This window comes from Gavia stellata, chromosome 1 (assembly GCF_030936135.1).
Source record: "Gavia stellata isolate bGavSte3 chromosome 1, bGavSte3.hap2, whole genome shotgun sequence".
NCBI classification, from domain to species: Eukaryota; Metazoa; Chordata; class Aves; order Gaviiformes; family Gaviidae; genus Gavia; species Gavia stellata.
The window spans coordinates 132,955,825-132,961,879 of record NC_082594.1 but is presented as its reverse complement, the minus strand read 5'-3'; positions in this window follow the sequence as shown (position 1 = coordinate 132,961,879).

Genomic DNA, 6,055 nt, shown 5'->3' with positions numbered 1-6,055 from the left:
CATCCAGTAAGTGGTCATCTTGTCATAGAAGGAGATCAGGTTAGTCAAGCAGGACCTGCCTTTCATAAACTCATGCGGACCGGGTCTGATCACCTGGCTGTCCTGTACGTGCCACGTTGATGGCACGCGAGATGATCTGCTCCATAAAACATAGTCTTATTTTACACACAAGAAAACATGCATGCATTAGTACAGGTAGTGGCCTAACCTGCTTTGGCAACCTTCACAGATATATGACAAGAGGGTGTTTTTGCTGTATTGCAGCAGTGGATAAGACCTCCAAGGAAAATAATGTGTGTCTGTCTTTCATACCGTCCTGCCTCTGCAGTGTTGCCATACAACTCCTCTTGTCAGCCCCTGTGATTGCATTGGACCTTTCCATCAATCCCTGAAATGGTCTCACCATTTCCTTCAGTGGACATCAGATTGGTTCTGATGTGGCTGCAGGTGGGCACAGGCAGAAAAGATGGCAACCCTACCTTCTTTTCATCATGTGTCCACTTACCTTCTGGATACCACTGGCCTAAGCCGCTGCTTGGAGGAGCAGCTTTTCTCTCACCCCACTGCAATCCACCAAATGTGTGGATCTTAGTGAGGCAGCTGACATGATTCCAGGTGCTGCAAGAGAGACCAGGCACTTCCCAGGGAGATGATGCCTGTCTGTGCTCCCTTGTCACCACATGCTGCTATCCCTGTGCCTTGAGCCTCCCTCCGGCTATCCCTTTCACTGTGGCAAGGCTGGCAAGACCTAAGTGCTCCTCTGCAGCAATATTTAGGAAATTGCTGCAGGCCTAGCAGCTCACCTTTGCTTTTGAGAGAAAGTTCCTCTTCTGAATTTCTGCTGAGGCTGCCACTGGGTCTGCTGTGTGAAAGGTTCAGCAAGGTCTAGTACTGATGTGCCTAGAGCTGAGGAAGATGATGGTGTCTCTGTTGCTCCTTCACTACCAAAGCTTCTGGCAGCAGGAGCCTCAGAAATGGTGTACATAAACATCCCTGGTTTAGCCCTCTTGAAAAGCCCTGAGGTAGAGCTTGACGCAGTTTGTGACAGGAGGACTTCTTGGTATGCAGAGATCAAACCTGCCAGTGGTGAAGATGGAGACACCAAGCTTTTTGTGACCTGCAGATCTGCTGATGTCCTGGATCTCCTGTCCCCATAGATTCCCTGTGTCTACCTGCTGCACAGTAGTACCACACTCCTGTGTCAGTACGGCTGAGGTACCCATTCCCATTCTCTCCCATCCCTCTAACTATGACTTTCTCTGCTTCACCTCTGTTTCTCAGAAGATGGTCTCTAACAAATGTTTTCCATGTTTCCTTTCCCATCCTCTAAAAGGGGCTGTACTGCCTCCTTTGTTGTTTACCCTGCACCAATGTGCATGCCTGGAATCCTGCAAAGGCTCCTTTGTAGTCTGGATGATCCAGCACAGAGCTTGCTAATGGATCTTCTTAGCCAACTCCACTACAACTGCTTCCTAAGAGATCTCCCATTAGACAGCTCTGCCAGGTGCTGAAAACTCTTCTAAAAAGAATGTTTTTTACAGACTACAAGGAAGGACTTTTCTTGCTGACTTCCCATGCTGTATATCTCATCTTCATGTGCATGGGGAGGGATCCCCCATGCTGCCATGGGGATGAACCCTGGCAGGTGTCAAGAAGATGAGGGGGCTCTTCAGCTGCAGGAGAGAGATGGGAGGGACTCTGTGGGTACCCCTACACTGTACAATAAGCAAGCAAACTCAAGAACTTAACCTCTGTCCGTGGCTCAGGTGCTGGTTCAGTCTCTACCTTTGCTTTGACGCACTTCAAGGGAAATATGATATAGAGGGAATTAATCCTAGGCAGTGCAGGTGCAAGTCAGTCTGTGCCACTTGACACCAGACACAGGAATCAGTCCCTGACCGACTTTTAGTTAGCGCTGTAGACAATACTTGTGCTGACTGCTTCAAAAATGAGGCGATCTTCTAACCACATCCTTCGTTGTTTGCTCTGGGAGAGGAAAGCCCCAGTGTCTCCATGGTACTTGCTGCCTTAGGTGAGTCTGTGCGAAAAGAGTCCCTACGCGCCTCTCAGCTGTGGGGTCCTGCCACGTGACTCTTCCAGATACTCACTGCACAGCCCATCGGTGATACCCATGCAGCCTGCTTCAAAGCCATGCTGCAAGAACATCCTTATGTGTGTCAGTTCCCTATGCTACATTGTCTTGCAAAAGCAAAGTGGCAGAACTGAGGAGCATTAGAAGAGAAGAGAGAACCCTCTCTTCTACCCTACTAATCTCTCACTATACCTATGATATAAACTGGAGATTTTCTTATGAAACAGTGGGCTATTTATTGGGATGCTCCCACCATGTATGCCCATTTTGCAGAAAGGTAAGTATCTCCTGTATATGGACAGATCCTGAGAATAACAAAGCTTCACTCTGTGCTCCAACCAGATTGGAGCCCTGCCCCGTATCTACTTTTCTTCTTCCTTCCTTGCAAGCTGGAAAACAGTGGGCTCTGCCCACCTCTTAATTTTTGCTCATCCCAGTAAGGAAAACTGAATCAACACCAGATTTTTCTTGCAAAAGAACCGAGAAGTAATCCTTAGCCAGAAAGTACCCCTAGAGCTGACAACAGGAGCCCTGGAAGAAAGTGCTGCTTTGGGAGCAGTATGTCTTGAAGCACCTACTCGGCAAACACAGAAACAGCTGTCAAACAGTGTCCTTCGACCCCATTTTCATTTCTGTGATGAAATATACTTCATTTTGCTCTCAGAATGTATAGTAGGGAAGTCAGGCAATTGATACTAGTATGATGTTTCTCATGCAGCACAGGAAATTCTTTATTTTCTTCCTGTATTCTCATGCAATCTAACTATTGGCTGCAAATTTTCACAGTTCATTAGAGCTCTTGTGAAGGCCTTCTACCTCTTTCAGATTCTAGACACCAACACCTGTTACATCTTCCTGTCCAGGGGTGTGTTCTAACCAGTGTCCCTGAAACTCCATATGCAATATGATTTTTAGTTACAGAGTTGTAAAGTTCGTTCTGAAGCACACAAGGCTGAGTCTCGTCCCCAGCACATTCTATTGCATGCCTCCAGACCATAAGGGTTGTTTTTTGTCTATCTTCCCAGGCTTTTCTGGCAGGGAAGCCAATTCTGAAAGAACCTTCACAAGCGACACAAACTATCCAGAAGTCCCAGAAACTCATGTGCAGTCAAAAAAAGAGCACCAAGGATTCAGAAATACATGTTCACATTGGGAAAACTAAACCTAAAGCAAATATATTTCAATATTTCTTCGTAAGTCTTGAAGTCATTCCTAGTCCTCCAGACCCACTTGACGACCTGCTATCAGCTGCTCTTATTTCAAACTTTCAATTCCCCCTCTTTGCCCCATTACAGATTTTTGCTCTCGTGACTGATTCCTTCCATCTACTTCTAAGGCCAACAGTGGGAATACACTGTGGAAAGCATCAGGGAATAATTCTGAAAAGGGGGGCTAGACCTCTAGAGGGGTAAAGCGGATGGCAGAGAATATTTTCCAAACAGGTACTCAGTTTATGATTGATGGACACTGTTTTAAAGACAAATGCAAGATTCCTGCTCAGCATCCCGACTCCCAGGAAAGAAGAGACAGAATCCTCAGCCTGTGACTGGCTTATAAGTGGCCAGGGAAAGAAGTGAAGAAGGGAGACAGTTTGACTGGGGGGGGGGGGGGGGGGGGGGGGGGGGCAGGCAGCACAGGATAGGTGGGTTACTCAGAGAAGAAGAAAGTGTTTCATCCACTTGAGGAAGGAGCTGAACTTCTGCATATGCAGACCAAGATGTTTGTGCTTAATGGAGATGGTACTGGTTTTTCTTCTGCTATCTGAGCATAGATCGTGTCCCAGAATGCCCCTCTATCCAAACAAAGGATACCAACAGTTATGATGGGGTGTGCAATGGTAACCGATGGGTTACTTTTCCATCTAGGAACATTCTGTATCCAAGTCTAGTGAGAAGATACCTTTAAGGTCCTTCACAATGCCATGTTGCCATTGAACTTGTCCTTGAATAGAAGTCTTCTCCTGGTCATTTGACTAGAAGCACATCCTGGTGTCACCAGACATATTCAGGACTTGTTAAAGTCATCATGGGGACTGTGGTTTTTAGGTAAGTGCTCATGCTCATTGGGCAGAGGGAATCCATACTGCCAGTCCCAACCCAAGTGAATACTGAACCTGATGACAGGATGGGAAAGAAAAGGAGAGTACCAACTTCTCCCCATCTGAGAATTCTGGAGTTCTAACATCCATGGGCACTGGCATGTGCCTGGCTACTTGGTCATAGTGCCCATGAAGGAGACCTTGGCCATCAAGGGCCTGCACGCTGAGAAATAGCTCTCACTCTTAGACTTCCTGGAGTGGGTTTAAAATGTCGGTAAGAATTCTGTTGATGGCTACTAATCAGCAAGGAAAAGAGTGCTATGTGAAACCACTGAACCTCAGTACATGAACAGACATTACAATGGATACACCATCTATCTCTCATTAACACATCTGTAGTGTTTTTTTTCCTCACCCTGACCAGATTTCCAATGGAGTGGCAATGACTTTCTGTTTTTCAGAGGTCTGTACCAGGGAGCAGAAGCAGGCTGATCTGCAATGGTTGGTCAGCCAGGAACTGAAGTTGACAGCAAGCCAGGCATGAGGCAGGATCCTCACCAAGGGGTGCAGTCCCATAGAACCTGAACAAGAAGAACAGAATCGGTCCAGTGACTGCAGCCAGGTTAAGTCAGCAGTCCAGGCAATCCAAACAAGACCATAGTAAGGTAGTAGGTCCAAGATCAAACCGTAAAGTCAAGTCAGGAGATCAGGGTCAGTATCAGCAAAGATCATGGCCAGACCCAAGTTTGGCTGCCATATAGCTTTAGCAGAGACCACAGGTAAGTGTCTGAGCTCCTGAGCAGCTCCTGAGCAAAGAATGTGCAGCTTCTGGCCAGACTTCTCTCTGCTCTTCCTCATGCAGCTCTTTCCACAGCAGTCTGACCCAAGGTTACACTGCTGCAAGGTTATACAGACCTTGAACAGGCAGTCAAAGCCCAGTGAGAAGGGGAAGAGGGTGCTGAGCTTGGTGGTGTACTAAGGACTTAACAGCTTGGACATCACTGAACTTGGGATTCTGGATGAATGTCTGATGGCACCAGATAGATGCCATCAGACAAAAAGAGCATGTGTGTCAGTGTCATAAAGAGGATTGTGTGTTCAGACTGGTGTAAACCGATAGCACTCTGCAACTTGTTCCAGTTGCCAAGAATGAGTCAAGTAGCCACAGTTTGATTAGCAGCAGCTTTTATTTCCCTAAATTCATCATTCTGGAGTGAATGAGAGAGTGGGCAGAACTACCAGCAATGGTCATACATCACCTGAAACAAAAAGAAACTCAGCAGAGGAAACAGGAAGACCTGCAATTCACATCCCAAGGAAGATGGTCTTTCAAGAGCTTCTGCCCATACAGTTCTCAAGTTTTGATCAAATAAGGAAACCCTGAGCAGCGCTTGCCTCAAAGACAGAGCGAGTGTAATTTTTTACTCACAGAACTACCGCTAGCAATAAACACCACGCCTGTTGATTTTACAGTGAGAGTACAATTGCTCCCAATGAGATAGATGAGCTACAAATTTAGGGATTTTGTTTGCCTTTTTTTCTTCACCTTTTTTTCTTCCAAAGTGGTTCATAAAATGACCAGTGTTCTGCACTTTCACATAACTTTGTCAGGTGAGAAATAACCATTTTGCGTACTGCTCTGCTTGTACCGCTGATGTTGGTCCCATAGTAAAACAAGACAATACCGATGGTGACATCAGAAGCGCAATCATCCTTCATATATGGTCACAAGCACATTTTTAAAAATTTTATTGGAGGTTTTGGTTCTTTCAGATTTGAGATTAATCTGTTGATAATGTCTAAAAAGGTGAACAATATTTCTATTGGTTCTTTCATGTAGTTCATGCTAGCACGTGAATCTATATATTTCCTCCTTTGTAGTCATTTGTGAGACACAGAGAAGCCCGTGCAGAGTTTGGTCTAGG